A 22,530-nucleotide genomic window follows, 5' to 3' on the forward strand; every position below is an offset into this window, starting at 1 on the left:
ATATATATATATAATCGAATTTAATAATTAAGGATAACTTTAATTATTTTAATCTTTGTTTCCTTGCATGCCGGTTTAATGTAGCTGTACTTTCAGTCTTCATTTCTGTCATACACTCATTAAAAAATCTAGAAATAAAAAAACACACACACATACAAAATGCAAGTATCAAAAAGCACATTGTCTTATAACTAATTCGAGTTAATACAGCCATAATGACAGTATAACGGCATGCTAATTGGCCTTTTCCCTTCACAACAATGCTACCAGATCAGCATCTCTTTATTATTTAATAACGTCAAACGCTTGGCTGGCTGTGCTGGCTGCTGAGCCTGCTGGCTGCTGTTGGGGAGAGGACAATGCAGCTCCAATTCAGGAGTTTCACTCAAGAGCTATATGATCGCTAAAAAAAAAAAAAAAAGAAAGGAAAAAAGAATCAAAGCTATTAGAGGAAAGCCAGAGATTACGCACTGCTAGTGACGCTGGCGGTGCGCAAAGGTGTCTTAATCAATCCAGTGTCGCGCATATTTATGCTTTTTCGTCTCTTTAGAGCAACAGGTGACCGGTGTGAGGTCCGTTCCTGCAGTTACAAGTGAAAATCGGTCCTTTCTTGTCCGGAAATTAGGAGACCGGTGAGGGCGGTGAGCGTGCACTAAAGCATCCTCTACATATACTAGTTTGTCGGGAAAGTCCACCCAATTTCCGATTATAAATAAAGAGTGGACATCGGAAGTGATTCAAAGGCAGAAAGGTATAAACTCAGTCAATAATCTCAATTTAAAAAAAATAATACGCATTTTTCTTCTGTCAGAGCGACAATTTCCCGACTCCCACAGCATGTCGTTTGTCTGGAACAACATGAGCGGGTTTCTAGGCTGACTGCCACCCCAAGGCCGGCTCAGGCAACTCAAGGAGACCCGGGGGGGAGGGGGAAAGGAGAGGGAAAGTGGACGGGTGGGGTGTTCTGCTGAGACACAGAAAGGGCCGATCTGTGCTGCAGTGACTGGCTTTTTCTTTCATTATAACCCACCACACCCACCTATCGACCGCCACCACCCCCCACCGGTGAAAGTTTCGATCCACTTGGCTGAGGTGTCGTACTTTTGATTTTCGACAGCGTCACTTTTCGAATTAGGGCGAATTTGAAACCGAGGTCTCGATTTCTTTGCTCCCAGAGTCAGTCTTTGGATACATTTAGTGTTCGTTAGTCTACAGAGCCGAGAGCATCACCGAAGCTCTCAAGCCCTTTATTCATGTTCCACATGGAGAAAACCGATGTTTTTTAAGCATTTATTTCTTTTTTCTTTTTTTTTCCGGCACTCTTCATTTTCCAAACTGTTAAAAGTCAAACAATAAAATACCGATTGCACAGGAAACACGTGGCAGACAAATTTTGATTGATTTGAATTTCTGCACCAGATTTCCGCGCATGAAACCAAAGATGAGTGTGACAGCGACATATTGTTTCATGTTAGAATGAGTGTAGCTGACAGGTTTACTGTCAGGAGCCTGTTTCTGTCGGGGCACCATAGCTGGAGGTGGTTTGCAGGCATTCGGAGACTCTTTGATAGAGAAGGCTGTTGAGCTGATGGGACTGAATCATCATTAACAAGCCAACAGACACAGGAACCCCCACCACCACCACCCTCCCTCCTCTGGTCTCATTTCCCAGCATAGACACTAACCTCTTTCACTCTGTCATCAGCCCGACTCTCTCCCTCTCTCTCCACCGAGTCCAGCACAACAGCACAGTCCATTGTTCCCGGGCCCCCCTCCCTCTGCCTGGCCCCCCGACCCAACTGTTGACCAACAACTACACTCGCACATTAAATCGGGAGGGGGCGGCGGGTGCTGTCCTATTTTAGAATATGACACATCTAGAAAAGCATGCTGAGAAAAAAAGTGGGGCTAAATGGGTGAAAAGGTGTGGTTTTAGTGTTTTAGTACAGCAGAAAGTCCGGCCAAATGATACTAAAGAGCATACACCCATTATGAAGACCGTTCTAGAACAGATAAAATATATTTAAAACAGTCTGATATTTTGCAGACTGGTCCAACGCAGTTAGCTCATCTGATTGCTTTTCAAAATAAAAGCACTCTTAAAAAAAGAAAAAAAACTCTAGCCTTTTTGTTTTTCTCAAACTGAGATTTTTACCTATTTCTTTTTTGCTTATTTATGGATTATAAAAAGTTCGTAAATGATAAATGTTAAAGCAGTCTTTTCAAACCCAAGAACAATCATACATCAAACCTGGACAATATCCAAACAGTACAGACAGAAAAACCATGAGAACTCTGATCACTTTTTCCAAACCCAAACAAGTGAAACAGGCTTGATCATGTCTGTTTATAGTGTTTGAATGGATGTTTCTAAACTGGGCCACCTTTTAGTAGTGTATCTACAGTTTTAACAACATTGTTATACACTTTAAACAAAGTATACAACTTTTACCACCCAGTGCTACTAATATTTAATTAAACCAGTGTAATTTCAGAGGGATTCTGCTGTCATTGTTGTGGAGATTGTGGCACATGTCATCAGTCAACACTGGTTTTCGTTTTTAAGGAACACTTGGAAGAAAATGTGTTCATGTGGGGTTTATAAGGTTAGACTTGTATTACAACATGTCACAGAGATGGTGCAGTTCCTGAAAGCCTGCTGAGATATCAGCACCACACTTTCCTCTGCTACAAGCGCAGTGTATACATACACATAGGGCCCGCTTCTGTCTTCACTCACTTTCCCCTTATTTTCTCTGGTGTCTAACTATCAGATAAAGGCTGAAAACATCCTCCATGTGTCATTTGCCAAATGGTTTTATGGTTTGGGCCTCAGCAGCAGCAGGCGCATTTTGATTTGCGGCGATACTGTTTTGATAACTCGTGTCGACACGCAGATCACTTTCTGTCACGTAGAAATGCCATAACTCTTCCAGTATTGAATTATTTATCTGACCTTCTCTTTGTTTACTTACATTGTATTCTGCATCCTTAGCGAGTTTAAACATTTTGCATTGAAGCAAGGAACTAGAGAAGCTACAAATGTGCTGGTTTAAACTGACTGAAATTTGTCAGACAGTTCAGAGTTCAGGGAATTTATGACTCTTTATTTGGCCCAAAACAAAATCCTACTAGTGTTTTCTCCCCCTTTTTTTCAAGAATTGAAAACATAGAGTCTTAAAGGAAGGCGAACACGGCGTGGCATGGAGCCTTCCCTCTTTAAAATTTCTGCATTTACTCAGCTCCGAGCGAGAGCAATTTCCTTTTATTATGCGTAAAATCTGGCTCGCTGGACGATGGTGCGGACTGTAGTGTAGATTTCGATTGATTGCATCAGTCACTATCAGGCTATTCTGGAGCTGGTGACTCTGAGGTCTCCCTCTCTTCGTGTCTCTGACAGAAGCTGTTGTTGAATGGAAGAGTGGCCTCTTTCAGTGTGGGTGTCCCCTCGGGGCCAACTGGGAGAGATAATCAGACAGGACAGTTACAGACAGACGGACGGATGGACGGATGGGCAAGCAGATGCAGTAGACTGAAGTTGTTTCTCCCAGACTCACAAGAATTTGAGACTGGGGGTTGTAATGGTGGGCAGGGTTATTATTTTCTACACGTTAAATGTTTCAGATGGTGTTTTAATTTGCTGTTTTCATTCTTCTACCTTTAAAAGTCACTCAGCGAGGTCTGAAATCCCGTCTGCAGATCTGTAGTGGATATGCAGCAAAATCTTCTGTTTTATCTCACAAGTGGGTGCAGATTAGCTCAGATTGGACTGGATTAGATTAGAGTCTTGCTGCTTCTTGTAGCACAGCACACACACGAAACAGGAAGAAACTAAGATTACTGTAATGATTATAAAAATATAGAAATCAGCTCTACTCATAAATGATGATATGAAAACGTTAATTATTTCTGAAAATCTGTTGTTAAGAAAAAAGATGTCACCTTGTCTTTGATTATATTTACCTCAATTCATCCTATTTTCTCATTTCATCCATAAAGATACAGACTTAGAAACCAGGCTTTAGTGTAACATACTATATGCTCTTCATCTTCTTTTTATCCAATCGGGAAAAGCATTTCTCTCTAGGGAACCATAGTTCTGTAGCTGAAGAAAGTGTGTCCCTTAATGTAACTCTGCACCCAGATATATTTGAGCTTTAAAGTGTTCATTGTGCGCTGTTAGGCTACAATACTGACATTTTTTTTACTACAGTTGTTCATTTATTATGATTTGCTTCACTGATAGTGCCGGCGTATATTTTCCAGAAAAAAAATACATCAAAACAAAAAATCTTCTTATACACTGAAGCATTAACTATTTGATTGAGTGGCTTAATCACTAATATGTGATCTTACAAATGTGATAAATGTATTAATATGAAAAAATAATCGCAACCCACCCCCTTTACTCGAGCTCATATTTCAAAAGATTGCATGATCATTACAGTGCAGCTCATTGCTGGAAGTTTCCATCACAGGTTTATGAGTACACCTGTATGTGTGTGGGTGGGTGTGCGTGCGTGAGGGAGGGAGGGAGAGGGACATGGCAAATATAGGGCAGAAAGTGAGAGAGAGAAAGAGAGAGAGAGAGAGAGGGAGAGAGAGATGTCTGCAATAGGTTGGGTTGGGCAGGTCAGTGCTGCAGCATTTGATTGTAAATAAGCGAGGAGTCAGTTCACACGCCGATCAAGTGACTGCCGGGAACAAGCGAGCCATTTGAATCAGGTGGCTATCTCCCTATCTGAGAGATCAGAGCCCTGTCACCCCCCCCCCCCCCCCCCCCCCCCCAACACACACACACACACACAACCTGCCTCCTCCCTGTGCTCTCGTCATTGTGTGTTGCACAGTAAAGGGACACACACGCACACACACATGCACACAAATGAAATGACATGTCCCTCCCTGCTGGCTGTAAGGGCAGGCAGAGTGGCTGGATGAGATTTCACTGTCTCACGTTAGAAGAGGAGAGGAGGCAAGAGGAGAGAAAAGGAAAGGAGGAAAAAGAAAAGGAGAGGCGGCGAAAGGAAAGGAGAGAGAAAGAGGGGGACCCCCCCCACCAAAAAATAAATAAATAAATCATCCAGAAATCTTTCCTGTCACCGGCTTTGTCGTCTCTCAGAGTCCCTGCAAGGAGAAAGTGGTTGAAATCATGTTTCTGTTAAACTCGTGGCACAAAAAAATCACTACAAGTCAAAGAGACCTCATGGTTACACTGTAAACTTGTTCAGTCTTTAAAATGTGAAGTAAAAAAACAGATTAAAAAAATGAACGGCAACACTGAAACCACAAGACAGTTACAATATTTTGAATCCAGTAATGGCTCCAGATATTGTCTTTATAGGGAAATAAAATAAAACATGAGAAGATGAACTAACAATTAATTTTCAAAAGGGCTGGCAGTCGATTTCCATCAACAAATCACTAAATTTGTTCCTTCAGGGCAAAATTCATCAACAGCCAGTACCCTCTTTGCACTGACCATACAACCCTGAGAAGCCAGAGGATGCTCTGCAGCTACACTGCTTGTCACAATAAATACCTGTGAAAAATGGATCCGACACACACACACACTGCATTCACACGCGTTCTCTTTTAGTGCTGCGTCTCAACAACGGCCCCCAGGGGAGTTGATGATGTGCGACAGCTGCTCCCTGTTCATATTGATTAAATGACAGCCGGGATCATTTACCGATTTACAGACTGACGGAGCTCAAACGTACAGCGCCGCCCCGAGGGAGCGTTTCGGACTGTTAGTCCAGACAGCCTGCGGTTTATGTTCACAGCCGCCGCTTTAATGCGAACATCATCCTCTACCCCACTGTGTCCCTCAGGACACACTTAAAAGATTATGCTGTTCATTTTCGATGTTGAGATCATCACTACAGTGACTTCTAAACAAGCGCAGATTAAGTCATGATGACACGGTGGCATTGCAATGTAGTGATAAAAAGGTGATTTAAAGGAGGTTTAGTAACTGTTTGTGTTTGTTTCACAGTCAAAATTTCAGTTTCCTACCAAAAGGACTTTTAGGATTCCACAATCACTGTATGCATGAGAGGCATGACAGGAAGGGAGGAGGATAGCTGGAATTTAAGACAGCAAAAGAAAGGACGGGACAAGACTGGGATGGACTTGGCAGGACAAGGAAGGACAAGACAGGTCAGCCTGGGCAATATGTAGCAGCTATATTTAATGTGATAGGATAAAAAGATGCAAAATAAATCAGGGGAATACAAGAAGAGACATGAATGGCTATAAAAAGTGAGGACAGGACAAGAGAGAAGAAACCAGACAGCGGGATGGAGAAGCAGGGCCGGCTGTCCCATTACTGAGAGTTTTGAGTCTCTTTGTAGACTGTGTCGCCCTGGGAATGAGCCAGGTGAAGCTGTTGAGCACAGATTAAGGCAAAGATGGATCAATCGCCTTAATATTAGGGCGCGTGAGTGACAGCAAGCCCGGGGACACAAACACCCAGACTATTGATTTTGATCTCTCTTGAATTGCTTTTCTCAAGGCATACGCATGCCGTCAAACATTTACACTTGCACACACATAAAATCATGACAGGCCTCATTGCTTTACCTCCGTCTGTCATTCTTTCACTATTACTGTCTAAATCAGACACAGTCCAGTTACCAGGACTTTTGTTTGAGACTCGATGGGCAGGAACCCTCTGGCTGTGCTTCTTAATGAGCTTATAAGATATTTAAACAGTAGGAGGGAGGTGACTTTAAGGAAGCCATTAGCAATAAATTGTTGCCTACTAAGATGGTTACAGCGTGTGAAGAAGCGTAGCCTGAAAAAGTTCAAACGTGCCGATCAATGCGCGTATTAGAAATTGCAAAGTAACGGCAAATTATCCAATAACAGTAAAAAAGCAGAAGGAGGTGCGAATCCATACATCGTTTTCACCAGTCCAGTCTTCAGTGCTCTCAAACAAAGAAGCGTGGAAGACTCTCGAATAGTTAAAAGTATTATGGATTCATATAAAGGCTACTATTACAACTTTCTTCCATTTACTTTGGTATGCCTGATTGCTTGAAATACTACAATAGCTATTAGCCTTGGATGTGGTTGCTATGGAGAAGAAGCCATTCAGGGGCACAAATTAGAGCTGTGGCAAATTTAACATACTGCATTATTATTATCATTATTATTTTTAATTAACTTGCTTATTTCTAACTTTTGGATCATCAACAAAAACTGGCATAGATGCTTTCCTTTAAAAAAACAAACAGTGTGGCTCAGGTGGGAGAGCAGGTTGTCTACGAATGGCAAGGTCGGTGGATCGATGCCTGACTCCTCATAATCTCCTTCAGCCCGTGTGCCAAAGTGTCTTCGGGAAAGCTGAGTTGTTCCTGATGCAACTGTGTGAATGTGTGCACGATTGGGTGATTGCACGAGTGACTGAGACCTGCAGAAGAAAGCACCTTGAGCACTCAACTGAGTAGAAAGGCAGCATGTAAGTGCCAGTCCATTTACAGTCACAGTCCTCAGATGAAGGAGGTCATGGTTGTTGCGTGGATGGGTAGTAAATTAAAAGAAATGTTGATTACACGATGTAGTGGCTATAAATTAAGTGCATTATCTGCACTGAAATTAGTCACAAGCCTTGCTTTACATGGGGTCAGAGAAGAGTAAGAAAGAGCTTTTGTTTTTTCCCCGGTAGTTATTGGTCGCTTTCCCCCGTTAGCTGGGATAGATGCTCGAACAACTCTGTAACTGTGGACTGGACTAGGAAAGTGTCAAAGTGTCGACCGGTAGAGAGAAACCTGCCCACTTATTGTCATGATACATTTTTTTAAACCAAAACCTCTCCCCAACTGTATTAAGTGTTTAAACCTTGATTACAAAGGTTACTGCCTCTAATTAAGCAATCATTTAACAACCGTGATCCAAAATCTGCAGCTGGACTGATTTCAACCTTTTGCTGTAGGCTCTGTGATTGGATTTATCTCAGCACAATGCTTCCTGAAAGTTACTCTTCCAGGTTTTGTTTACACAAATGTGTGCCTTTGACAAACCTGCTCATCTTTTGTTCTGACAATTCAATCAGTCGCTTTTTTTTCTCCCCAAGCTCTGGGAGTGCTCCAACTGCCCAACGCTATCCAATGAAAACCAACAGGACTTTTCCTTCCAGATCCCCGCACAACCCACCCTGAATTATTTCTTCCATTTAAAGAGGGGAAAAAAGTGCAAACTGTGCATTTACTAAAAGTTGAATGTACACAAAGGTGAAGGAAATGTGAAACAAGCAAATAAATATATAAAAAAAGCTCCAATGTGGCAGTGGATGATGGGAGGGAAGTCTGCATTGGGAGCAGTGGCCTAATAAGGCTAAATACCAGACTGTGAATAATCTCCCAGTAAACTGTCTACTCATGAAAAACACAGAGATGCAACAGCAGCAACTCTCGCTTTCTGCCTGGCTGTCCTCCCTGCCTCCCTCTTTGCCCCCCCACCCCCCCACCAGTATCTTTCTCTCTGTCCACACCGCTCTCTCTCTCTCTTTCTCTGTCGCTCTTCTCCTTCTTTACCTCCCTCGCTCCTGCTCTCCTTCCTCCCACCTCTTCCTCGCTCCTCGTCTCGTCTCGGTAAGTAGGATAAGGCTTGGAGAGCTCTGTCGTCGTGGTAACTGCCAGAAGTATTCAGTTTGAAGTTTGAGGAGGTCAGTTTGCGGGTCAGACTAACCCCCCTCCCCAACCACACACACACCGACACACACAGAGCCAAAGACAGAGCAGGGGTGTTGAGGGGACCCCCGTATGGGCCTGGGCCCTTATACATGAGGGGATCCGGAGGGGGAATTGATGTATTTGGAGGGGCAAGGGCCACTGCAAAGCTCTGCTACTAAAACAGTTGTGGTGTCAGAACTTTTAGAGATTTCTCAGATCGAAATTAAGCTGATTATGAGTGATATCGGACATTGTTGTGCTGGGATTTTCTGCAGCTCACTGACTTCAATCACTTTCAGTCCTTTAATATGATGATCAGCAAACCCACACCTCAATGCTGATTTATGCTAATGGATGTTTCAAAGCTTTTACGTCTGAAAAGTGGAAGAAATCGAAGGGAGTAAACATAAAGAAAGTGTCTGCTTTCATCTCTTATCCTTCTCTTTTTTCTGAAGGAAATTTTACCTGACAGCGGATTTTGATGTCCTAACTTGTTGAAAAGTACCACCATTGTACTGACAGGAAAAATAAAAGTGCATCTAAAGCTGTTAAAGCTCAGGTCTTCCCCGTCCACGTATCAGAGGAGCTGGTACAGTACTAGCAGCATACAGACACCACCCCCAAAAAACAAAACCATTAATTCTGGCCCAGCGAGGCTCAACGGTCACCAAAGCCTTGTCAATGAAACTTTGTTGTCCCGTTGACTGCAAGCCAAAGTCTCCCTGTGCACACTAACAGCTCTGGCAGTGTGTCCACTCACACCTTAAACAATCTGGCTATTGGGCAAGAGTTTCAGCCCATCAGTCTCCGACAAATGCTTGCACTCCGAGCAGGCGCAGAAGCCCTCGACTGCTTCCACACTGCCGCTGCAGGTTTGGACTCCTCATCATAAACTATTGTAAAACAAAAGTGAGGGAACAGGTTGTAAAGCTGAATCGGTATTAGTTAAACAACCGCTACTGGAACCTGCGCTGTACGCGATAAACTGATTTATTCTCTTGTGGCACAACAGTCATCTGTAAAAACAAGAGATGAGTCAGGTTAACTGAGCAGATGACGAGTAAAGTTTCCATGAATAGTGCTTCTTGTCTCAACTTCCTCCGTCTCTTAGTTTTACTTTCTTTTTTTCTTTCCCCTCTCTTTCTCTTTCCCTATCCTGGGTGGTTTCTGATGTAAATGTTTTTAGTCAGTTGGCGGCTGAGGCTCAGCAGGTGGTCCACCAAATCCACCGTAACCCCCGGTAACCCCTGTCCAGCCAATCCAAATGCTGCCCTGCCCGCCACTGCGCTTAGTTAGCCCTGACAGGACCTTCTGTGTGTGTGCGTGGGTGAGAGAAAGAGAAGCAGCACTCAAAGGACGGGCTGTGTGCGCGGAGTGGTCATTAAAAGTTTATTAGAAGGTTTTCACATGTTGCGAAATTTGGTTTAAGGCAGATGAAGGCAGATGTGCGCACTGCGTGAGTGTCTGCTGTTTGTTAGATTATCTGTGTCTCACATCCATCCATCCTTTTTTGACTGAAACAAAAAAGTTACCCTTTAATCGTTCTGATGTGATTAATACAGCATTTCTGAAATATTTTGAAGAAAAACAGGTTAACCTGGAAGTGAATTCTCTATATGTGTATTTTCTTTTGTAAAAGAAAACAGAAAGAAAAATTACTAACCAATATCTATGAAGGAAAAGTGTGCCTTCAACCAACTAATATTTGATCGTATTCAAATTTGGGACATTTTAAACTCCTAAACCTGTAAAGTCTTCAAAAACTGTCAGCTTTAAAATTATGACATGTTTTTTTTGGTGTAAAGTAGATCCTTTTTTTCCCCAAAATCATAAAAAAATATGATTTTGTTTATCAGATTTTACAAAATAAAAAAAAATGAAGTAGACTTTTTTAACCCTCGTGTAGAAAACCTTGAATCATGAGACTAAACAATTTTTGGAAAGGGACAACTAAAAATTAAACTTTTTGAATGAAATAAAACAGCCCATTCATCATTCAAGGTTCTTTGAAATGAGTGCAATTAATAAGATTTAGCTCATTAATAAGACTGTTTTTCCACCAGGGTAAATAAACCCAGAGTAAACTGCTTCTTTGTGAGTGAGAAATCTAAAGTGCAGGATTAAATGAGTCCAATAAAGTGAGTCTGTTGAAATAGACAGCTAGAAAGATAGATATAGATAGAGAAGTTGATTTAAAACTTTTAAAGGAATAAAGTAAACATATATGGACATTCAACAAAACAACCTTGCCAGTATATTAATCATCTGCATGTAAGTTTTATCCTCATAAAGAACAAAGAAAAAGACAGCTATCATTTGATTATCTTTAAAGATTAAAGATGTGACAGCAGCAACAAAAAATCTTGTGAGCTTACGTCAAAGGCTAGTCGTTTTCAGAAATGCAGTGATTTTTAATTTTATTGGAAAATATTTCATAAAGCTAAGATCTGAACTACAATCTGTAGACTGCATCTATATTGTATAACACACATAAGTTATATGTGACATAATAACATTTATTTATAAAAGAAGAGTGTCTTGTAGCAGTGTGTCGGTGTAGTGCTTATCACATTTACCCAGCAAATTAAAGATCACCAGTTTTCCTGAAGGAAACACAAACCCAGGCTCCGGGAACATGCCGCTGAGCAAGAATTTTATTATTAACCTCAAGAGAGTAATTAGGTGAGCGAGGACATTCAGGTTCCCAGAAGTGTTGTCTAAAATCAAAGTAAAGTCAACAACACTAAAAGGAACTGAATCGTGTTGCCTTGATAGTTTGAGTCCTCTTCACTTTTTCTTTTCCACAGTGCCGTATGAACAGCAGCACAGGAAAACTCAGTAAAACTATGACTTCAGTGCTAATCAGATTCCCCGTGCGTCACATGTAGAGAATGGCAACCCAGGCTTCAACCCATCTACTCACTTTGAGTTCCTTTTACAAATACATTTCACCCACTGTTCATCAGAGGACAGAGCGCAGAGCCTTCCTCTGATATATTCAGAATTCACCTAAACACTTCAGGACATTGTGTTTCACCTGTAAGCCAGCATCTCCACAGAAAGCTCACCCTGCCAAATGAATGTTTGATCAATCTTTTATGAGTTAGTCTTTCACTTCTCCGGTAGTACAAATGCACCATTGGCATCATTGTGCTCACATTTTCTCCGTTACCATGATAACCCTTTACCTCCTCAGTGATATGTGGATGGAGATCACTTGAAGAAGGCAGTTTTCAAAAATGTTTTTTGTGTGTGTTTGTGTGTGTGTGTGTGTGTGTGTGTGTGTGTGTGTGTGTGTGAGAGAGAGAGAGAGGCAGTGGATTGATGGATAGTATAAACGTCTGTGCTATCATCAGCTTTGATTGGCTTTGAGTGCCTCTGAGTGCTGGGTCCATCCCAATCGCTTTCTGGGGTTCTTAGGAGCAGTGTGTGTGTGTGTGTGCTTGATGTTCATGCTTTTTTTCTCATGGTATTTCTGTGTGTAGATATTAAGCCCTTGTATGACCTGCAAAGTACAAAACCACACGAGGGCATCAAGCAGGATGAGTGGTTTTTAGAGACTGCTATTCAAACAGAGGATGTAGGGTGAATCTGCGTCAGCAGGCAGCTGCTACCCTGAAGTGTCCCTTGAGCAAGACACTGTATCCCTATCCAAGAATGAAATGGAAAACAAATTCACAATGGGATCTTTAGGAAACATAGCTCCGGTTCTCTTTTTTTTTCTTAAATATGTTCATATCAACACTTTGAATGCATTAAAATGTAACATTTCTTCCCATTTGAGAAGAACTCATCCTGCTGCAGCTTCAGACTCTCAGTTGAAATCTCAAGGCAACCTGTTTGGTATCATCATTTATCACCTTGAAACTTTTTTCCCCTGGTAAACACTTTTTTCTGGCACGTTGACGCTGGCCTCGTTTCTCTCTATGGAAGAAATTAAAGCAACCAATAAACAATTTAGCGATGTACTTTTTACAAAACCAATTACCAATTTCCTCTAGGCTGAGGGGGAAGTGTTGTCACCGTCATTACCCGACACCTCCCGCCCTCCTGCTAGCTGCATACATACCAAAGACAGCACTAGAGGGAAGAGAAAGGCTCTCAGTTAATATTTAACCAGGCTATGTAAAGACGCAGTCAGATAGTTGAGCTTAGAAGCAAATAGACTCGTGTGTGGCACAAGCTGCTGAGAGGAAACAGTGAAATACTCAGTATGTAGGAAAACATGTAAATACCATGAATATCATAATATCCTTGTGCGTGCATGTTTTAATGTTGTCTTGGATGAATCTGAAAAAGTCAGTGTGGAAAACTTTAAGGAATTATTGAAATTTATCTTTAACTGGTGACTGAATGTCAGTTTGGTGATCATTAGTTTGAAAACAAGCTGTCATTGCTTTATAAAAATCTACAGGTCGACGACAGCGTCAAATATCTGCTAAAAAGCTCACGGTATGATGGCATAGCCACATCATGGATGTCTGGATGTGTGTCAAAAAGAGAAAGCGCATTTTTTTCTTTTTTTTTTGGCTAAGTTGGCATTACTTGTACCATGTGTCCGCATGTGTGAGAATGTGTGTTTGTATTTGTGTTTTGTATAGAAAGTGCTGCGTGCAGTAGAACAGGGATTTGGTGCCATCAGCACAGTGATGTCAGCACACAGAGACAGACAAAGCCAGAATCCAAACCCTCTCCCAGCTACCCACAATCCTGCTGGAAACTGTGGGGGGCCCAGCCCTGGGGGCCCACTGCCATTACACACACACACACACACACACACACACACACACACTTACACAGACGTGCATTAATGTGCGCATCCACACACAGATACCCAGAAATGAACACGTATGCATTTGTGCTCACAGGTCAATAGATGCATACATACCTGCATACGTGACAAACTTACATGTCCACTCAGTGTATATTAGTAGAAGTAATCTCACAGGGACGGGGCCCATGACTGTAGAACTACACTGCAAAAACTGGTGGTCGTGATTTTTTAAGCTAATTTTCACCAATTCAAATGTGATTGAACTAAAACCAACTGCACACCTTCTTTTATAGCATGCTCCTGTAACTCCCTTTTAAGGAAGTTACCCTATGACTTTTTAGGAAATGACAGCTTACACCAGCTTTGTGATAAAATTCAATTCAGTTATATCTATATAGCAAACCCCAACAATCAAACGACCCGCTACGAGCAAGCACTTGGCGACAGTGGGAAGGAATATCGAGGGGTGCAAGATTTCTTTACTTCACTTTCCAAAAATACCACCGCTGATTGGTGGTAGCCACACTGCATTATGTGAGCGTCTGTATTAACTCTGTAACGGCACTGAGCGAGCAGTCAAATCAGAAACACACCTCTGTTTGCTTTGGCCTGGTCCTGTGCCACGCTGTACCAGCCTCAGTCATATGCCTTGCAAATGGGGAATGACATTACTGCTTTTGTGGTGTAATTTACATTAATGTTCTGTCACTGTGCTGATGCAGGTGTTAATAATGATGCAATAACAAGTTTAGATAGCAAAATGTGAGACTGATGAAAGACTAAGAGATGCTGCAAACAGCTATAAATTATTGACAGCTTAAATTCAAGCTAAAGCTATCTTGTTTAGCTAGCAGCAAAGTAAATCTTACAGTTTTCCAGCCTGTCCTCTTTCATTTTCCATTGCTCTACCTGTCCAGTCATACGAGCGCATGAGAGCACTTAGTGAGAGCACTTAAAGAGGGGATTACACACAGATTACCATTTATCCACAGCACATTTTTATGCAGTTGGAAAAATTTTTAATTAGTTTTTTGTCTGTGCATCACATATCCTGCCTTGTATAGTTTTGATTTATTATTATTATTGTTATTTTAAATGTTCAATGATATCTTTCTGCCTGTTTAGGTGGTGGCTCAATATGGTTGTAAAACTAAACATCTCAATCCCATTTTAATTCCATATGATCGATGTCTGGATAAAAAGGATTCTGTCTTCTTCATGAGAAAAAAAAAAAGCAGAAAATCGCCATGTATATTCGCAAATGTATCGCCTTAAAAACGTGGTCAAACCCAGTGTCAAGAGACAGCCTTGAATCCCAAATCAAAATGAAACTGTAAGACTTTCTGTTTTAGCGCTGCTCTGTCCTTGTCGAGTTGTTACGCAACAATTAGCAACTGTTGCTGTTTATCTCGCCTCTTTAAATGCCCCTCTGTCCCAAACAGTAAGAGCCAGACTGGGCCTGGTAGTATGTGTGTGTGTTCGTGTTTGCGCATGTTTGAGGCTTATTTTGGGCAGTGAAATCGGCGTAACTCGGCGTACTGGACCCAAACAGTTCTTCATTATGCTGCGAGGAAGAGTCCGCTCGTACTGCCCCCTATTCAGCCAAGACAGGGTCTGAAAGGGGAGCACTATGTACGTGTTTATGTACGTGCTTTTTGTTTGCACGGGTGTGCTTGTGTGTGCGTGTGTACAGTTGTATAGAGCGACTGCAGGGAGCCATATAAAGATATGTGTTGAGCGATTTCTGTCTGAGTTGTGCCCTCATCCCGCCTCCTCCTCACGCTGTCTGTCTGTGAGTGTGTGTTGTAGTGGAGTGATAACAATAGTTTCCTCTGACCCGCATAATGAGGGAGTTCCTCATATTCAGACAGCTGGGAGTGGATCTGCTGTGACGTTAGTTTTAGGCAAAGTTTGCAGTCGTTTTAACCAAAGTCACCTTTAACTTTCTGAATCTAAACTTTATTGAAGTGCACAGGGGGGGAGTCAGCAAGTTACTAGCCCCCGAACACTACTCGTTGCCTGGTAACACAGCCTTGCATCAGGAAACACTGGGAACTATTGTGGGTGTACACGGATTCACTGTGAACTCTGACCTTATAGTCTCAGCAGCTTTTCACCAAGCCAGAGTGTTTTCATAAATCTGCCTTCTATGAATTCACCCACATCTGCTCTGCTAAACACACAGAATGAATGATTTTATCATGTTTCTGTACTCTGCTGATCATCCATTAAATATATCTGAGCATCTGTATGTGGCAATCTTCCTTCTGGGTCTGCTCCTAAACAGATCTCCAAGTGAATACTGAAACAAGGCAGAATACATGCTGATTTCCCTTAAAAACAACACTCCATTTTTTCACCCCTTCTTCTTCTTCTTCTAGTGATGTAACGAGAGAGTGAAGACGCGAGTGAGAGAGCGGGACAATGGGAAACGGGATGGCAAAATGACAAATGGTAAGTTTAGGGAACACACCTAAATACACACTCTCAAACACGTACACGCACTCATGCACACAAACACACACAGAGTCCCATAGAAAAAGACAGCAATGCCTTGGAGGGTGCCAGTCATGCCCAGCTTCCGCTGCGCTCCAAATTGAGCGTGGCACAGAGTGTATGAAGTCAGCCGTCTGGAAGAGAGCCAAGCATTGTTCCTGCAAGCAGCTGGATGGTAATTACTAGAGAAGGAGAGAGTGAGTGTGAGAGAGAGAGAAGCTTTGCATCCTCACTGCTGTTGACAGATTTATATAGTAAAAGTTGCACACAAACACACTTGAGAGTACATTGCCGGGCATTGATTTTTATTTATTAACAACCTAAAATCAGTCACATAAAAATTGTGTTCAATATAGTGGGCAGAAAGCCCCCCCAACCCCCGAACCCAACTGCTCATTTGAAGTGAAAAGAAAATGAACCAAGATCCCTCAAATAGCTTTTACTTGTTTCAGGCAGCACATAATTTTAGTAGCAAACGTTATGATGTGGTACGCCGAAATCTCTATAAAAAGTGAGCAACTCCATCTGCACGAGGAGTGGCTAAAAGCTACTGAAAATAATTTGAGGATATACACTAGTATCGGTACCAGAGCAACAGCACATTCTTGTTTTGTTTATTAAATGATTTATTAAATGGCATTAAAATAGTGTCCCAAATAGCACTTACGGGAGTGGTTAGTTTTACGAGTGATTTTACTCGGTTTTACTGTTTTCTAAACACAGGCGCAGTTTGTTCTTTTTCATATCAAGCGTAAAAAATAAGACATGCTGTTTTCCTAGCATTAAATATTGGTGTGGTCAGCAGTAAACTGCATGTCAGTGTCAGTAAATTACTTCCAGAAATACTTCCAGGAACTTCCAGAAATATATATGCAACATGGTCAGTCGCAAACATCTCTGAGTTCCTCTTACACACAGTCTTGTCACTGCAGTTTCTTTGTCAGTACCAACGGTACTTTGTCTTTAACACTAAAACCTGGCCCTTAATCATTTGTGGAGTACCTTTCAAAGGCTGCCAGTTTGGGGGGCGGGTAGATCTAGGGAAAGGCTAGCTAATGGTAGCACTAGCTTCGTTAGCTTGCTAATTTTGACTAGCCTTAAAGAAATATGCTTAAGCAGAGAAACTGAACAGCTCTACTAGTGAAACAACACATGCCTGTTACTCAAAGTTGCCAGACCTCTACTATTGCCTTCATCCAAATTAAACAGCAGCGGTATATAGAATCAACATGTCAGATGTCACAAAGTGGGAAATTAGCTTTGTGAGAGCGAAACCCATCTTGGAGCCAAGCTGTATAAAAGACAACAAATGTCTTTTGTTTTTAAAAGAAGCTTTAAAATGCCCTGTCCTCAACTACTATAAATTTCCTGTATGGGCTTACCTGACACCAACTATACTACTAGCAGTTTTAATCTTCCACTGCATCGCTGCATACATACCATTGTGTGTTTATCAGTTCCAAGCATGTGTGTTGTGCACATTTATCTGATATATTTTTTTAAAGCTTCAGATATAACCTACATACAGTGAAGCATCTCATGCTGTAAGAAGATTAGAAGAGTAGTAGGGCAGTTAGTCAGAGAGGAGGCCGGGCTGGAGGAATGTGTCAACTTACTGTCAACTATGTGCTGCTTTGTCATGAGACCGCAGAGCACTGAAAACACGTAAAGTTGCCTTTTTCACACCTTCGACTTCTCCCGCCCTCTTCCTCCTCCTGCACCATCACCCCCACCACCCCCCTCTTCCCTCCCCACGCACACAGTGGCAGCAGTAGCCAGGCCAGTGCTAGTGCAGCTGTGACCAGAACAATAGCATTCCTCAGGTTTTAAACGCCTGGCACTTAGATTCCTAACAGTCAAATTCCTAGCAGGGAGAAGCTGGGGGTTGCTATAGGACGCCGAGAGCTGTAAGAAGCCTTGCAAGGAGATGTACAGCTGTAAAGCACTGTGTGATTTGGGGTTTTTATGAGAGGGATGGGTTTGGGGTGGGGGGACATCTCTGTCGTCTCACCTCGTGTTCTCCCCCCCCCCCAGATGTGGCACTTTCAACACTCTAGTTTTAGCAGTTTAGGTTGAGAGGCGTCCCGCTGCTTTGCCAGGGCGTCATGTGTTGATAGAGGCACCTGTTAAGTCAACACGTTCACCGGCTTGTTTTTGGCACATGCGGCGCTGAAAACCACACAGATGCGTTGAGAGTGACACATTAGTTTTAAGAGTGTTAAATTAGGTGTTAACAAAGGACACAAACACACGGCGGTTGTTTTTCCTCCCTAATTTTGTTCACATTTTCATACAGAAAACATTTTAGAAGCTTAGATCCAAGTGATGTTCTAAAGTTAAAGAATAAACGGTGATGCCAAGGTGCTTGTACATTCTACCATTTTCATTAACAACGTGCCTCAAAATATATATCTAATTTAAACATGTTTAATTTTTTTTTGTGTTAGAGAAAACGTTAAGCCCAACATCACGTGTGCCTCTACTCTGATGGTTTTAGTTCAGCACAGCACTGAGCTGCGCCGGCTATCGGCCCAATCTGAAATAACCCCCCAAAATAACGACTCTCTCATTAACCACGCCTGTTTCACAATTTAAATATAAATGAATCCAATTTACAAACCCTTGGCTGCGATGAAGGAGACTCATTTAGAGCCAATCTAAAATTAATGAGGGCATCTGGAGAGAGAGAGTGGAGAAGGGGCCCAGTGTGGCTTAACAGATACTGGAGTTAACAAGCTACTGTACTTTAAACACTGGAAAATCCCCATTAATTTTAAAGTTAACACAGCACTGTAGCGTGAATGGTGGAGAAGAGCTTTAATGTTACTTCAAGCACATTACGGTGACATTTTCAGACTGACTCTTGGCCTCTCGCTGTCTTAACCTCCTTTATGTTGTCATACATCAGCATTTGTCGGTCTCTCCGTAGTCGTGCAGTATTAAATTTTCTAGACGTTTTTTAATATAATGGTCGTGAAAGTGTTCCTGTGTGTACGTGCATTCAACTCTGATACCTCCATCCTGTCGGATTTACAATGAAAAATCAAAGCCCTGAATAGAATAACTCACAGGAATTGAAGGAGGTAGTTCTCCTCAAGATACGTTTAGTTTAGTAAAACTTTGAAACATTTGTATTATTATTGTTATTTGTTGTTGTTGTTTTTTACTTGATGTCCTGGCTACTTAATGGCACAACAGGTTTGGCAATAAATCTACCCAGGTTGTGGATTTTAGTCCATTAAAACAGCACAGTTCTCGCGCCATTTGCAACGTTCCTTTCCCCTCAGCAGCCGATGGAGTGGCCCCAGCAGATGCCAGCCAGCTCCCAGCCAGCTCCCACAGTGACTGTTTGGTTTTGCAGGTTTAATTCCCGATGGTTTCGGGTCTAGAGTGATTAGGCTGAGCCCTAAAGGCCAGCAGGCTTGTCAGGTGTCTCCACACATTAACGTTGTTCTGCTCACACCCTGAGCTGACAGCACAACGAGGCAGAGGAGGGGTGGAGAGAAACGCTGAGCCGGTGCGGTGGATGGGACAGAAGGATGGAGAGAAAGGGACAGACTGTATTGTTTGGATTGGATTGTTAGAACTTTTTTAAAAAAAAAAATTTAAAAAGAAGTTTTATTTTCATAATTTCCATGATTGGGTGGAACTTTCCTGACATTTAGGAAGTGACTTTAGCAGATAATCAGTTATGTTAAAGGAGAAAATGACGATTGAAGGCTGGGAGCTCATTCATAGTAAGATAAACAATTTCTGGGTCACTTTAAAAGCATCAGTGCCTTGAATTGTTACTATTAAAACTGCACCATCATTTATAAAGTGAATCTTTTAGTTTAAATTGACAAAGACTCAATTTAACCTGACTCCCCGAAGAGTTGTTCATACAGATATGAATATTTCTGTTGCTGCGTGTAAAGAAACACCTTTTCCCCCCTGACTTTTAGTTTCATTTTTCTTTTTGCCAGTGAAGGCAACACACTGGTGGGTGCTACCTCAACATTTTCTTTAACCTTTGACCTTAAAACCAGCTGAGTGACAACATTGCTCACTGTTCCCTGCTGGATTCAAATAAACTTGCATTGTGTCTGTGCACAAACAACTTCCTGCATGCAGACGTGCAGCTTGTTAAAAAAAGAAAAAAACTCTTCCTGCTTCTGACCTCCAACCCCATCCTACTCCACCCACCTCCACCGCTTATACAGCATGGGAGGGGGTGAAGGTGGCGGTGGATGGGGAGGTGGCATTAGACACAAGGTTTTGAAGTAGGGGGGAAACTTGTGTCCTCGTCTCAAGGAGTGGAGGAGGTGGACAGGGTGGCGGGAAGAGGTTGGATGAGGAGACCTGCTGAGAGGGCAGCTTGTATGCGCTCCACCTTCTTCCTGCCATAATGCTCCCTCCATTTTTTTTCACTGCCTCCTCTAACACCCCCCTGTACCTCCCCCCGCCTTTAGCTTCAGGGTAAAGTACATTACATGCTTGCTAATCAAACCTCCATTACAAGTTTGGAGGGAGTGGAGCAAGAATCTTCTTCTTCTTTCCCCTTTCTGCTCACTTCAGTAAACCACCTTCATCTTCACTCGCAAAGCTCTTCTTCACTTGTGTGTTATGTAAGTGTCCTTGAAGTATACCAGTGATGTGCTAGCATTTAAACAAGATACAGTTTATTTTCTGGATATTTATTTGAGAAAAAAAAATACAAGAAGCCAAAATCATCTTGTCTGACACAAGTAGCATGACAAGCATTCCCTGTAGCGCTAGTTACAGGTGAGGGCGAAGAGCACAAACAAGCTCACTAGCATAGACAGGCAGTTGGTCACAACAATATTACAAAGCAGTAGAAAAGTAATTAAGATCAGAACTCCCAAGTTTTTATTTGAGTTTACGATTTCATTTGGGGATTTTCTCACATTCTGTCAGTGCTGAAATAAAGATGCCAAAAATTGAATGGTACTTTAACAGGGTTAAAAGCCCACCAAGCAATGCCGTATACCTTATATTGCCAGTAAATAAATATATCAACAAACATATGTAGAATATTGGTAAAATAATGCAGGTAATTTATAAATCTGACATACAATGAATTCTGTTTTAATTTTCCTTTCCCATGATGCACTTTTTGTTTCTTCTTCACTCACCTCTATGCACTCTCTATATGTTCATACACCACTCTGCATTAAATCATTTATTATTATTACTCTTCACTGTCTTCACACACAGCAGTTTATTCATGTAAAAAGGGAGTTTTTCCTTGCCACTGTCACCAAGTGCTTGCTCATAGACGGTCATTTTAAATATTGGGGTTTTCTCTCTATTAACGTGGCATCTTCACCTTACATGCACTATGAGGTGTAATGATGTAATTTGGTTTAATATAAAGGAAATAAATTGAATTCATTTGCATTATTTACATTATTTTGGTGCATTTATTTGATGAACTTTAACTTTTTTCCACACTGCACACCTCCATAGTTTAGGATGAGCATGTCAGGTATATGTTCATTATAATAGTTACTATTATTATTATTATTATTATTATGGGATGTTCAGTTGAAGAAGTTTAATACTTTGCATGTTTATTTAAAAAATAACTATTATTTTTTCAGTCAGGTCATGTCTTATTTTGGTTAGAATTTGATTGTACAAATCAGGTGAAAGCAATTTTCGACATAAAATCATTAACAGTTTTATGCTGACTACTTTGTGCTGTTTAGAAGAGTCTTGCCCATGCTTACTGTGTAACAGAATGACTGCCTTTGTTTCTAATCTCATCTCATTTCAGTTACAATTAAGCTAAACTAACAGAAGCTTTGATGGAGTAGTGCTCTGATTTGAATAAGCTGCAAAAGCCTGCTCAGAGCTCTGTGGTCTGCTTAACCATACAGGGGATCAGAGGATGAGGTCTGCACAATACCACAGTGACACATACTGGATCTACTGTACACAATATCTGGACTTACATATTAAAACCGATACACGGGAATACAAAAGAAATAGCAGAGACAGTCTTAAAGAGGTAATTATGCATGTGCTGTACCAAAGCTCAATTACCATTTTTAAGAGCATGAGCTCTCCTGACATAAATAGGCAGCTTTTGAAATATAATGCCTCGTCTTTGTTGCGCTCTGTAAACATAGGGGCAGTCATATGAGTCCACTATATTATCAGCTATTGTTATGTATGAGCTCCATGTTGGTAGTGCTATTGACCTTATTTAAAAGACAGAAATCTATAAACACAAAGTCATTTATGAAAAAGTAAACTACAAACTTAAAGTCTGACTGAAGTGTAGATGCTCTGCTAATATTTTCATTTGCATATCCGTCTCCCCGAGTGACTGGAAAATGCATTTTGAAGGTGCAACATACAACTTTATTATTTGGCAACCCCCCAAAAACGTTTCAGTATTATTTAATGCTGAAATAATTTAGCCTTCTCCTCTCCACTGCCTCTTCTGTTGGTAATTGGATTTAGTGAACACCTGTATGAGTGTAGATTGTTCAGAGGATTATGGTCAGGGAAACCTTGAGTCACAACTAATTACCATCTTTTTCTTGCTCTTACTCTTTACTCTCTCACCCCCCC

The 22,530-nt window shown here is 41.5% G+C and overlaps 1 protein-coding gene across 4 annotated transcripts in view; it reads left to right on the top strand.

Moving 5' to 3' along the window:
- The window catches only part of sox2 (SRY-box transcription factor 2), a 91,396-nt gene that overhangs the window by 56,382 nt on the left and 12,484 nt on the right, over nucleotides 1–22,530 (top strand). For all 4 annotated transcript variants that reach the window (XR_311834.1, XR_311832.1, XM_013911791.1 and 1 more), the window contains one exon: nucleotides 15,834–15,906. The gene's annotated coding sequence lies outside the window, so the exon portion shown is untranslated. The remainder of the gene's footprint in view (nucleotides 1–15,833; nucleotides 15,907–22,530) is intronic.

The sequence above is a fragment of the Pundamilia nyererei genome, unplaced genomic scaffold (assembly GCF_000239375.1).
Source record: "Pundamilia nyererei isolate P.nyererei 1_Seehausen unplaced genomic scaffold, PunNye1.0 scaffold00072, whole genome shotgun sequence".
NCBI lineage: Eukaryota > Metazoa > Chordata > Actinopteri > Cichliformes > Cichlidae > Pundamilia > Pundamilia nyererei.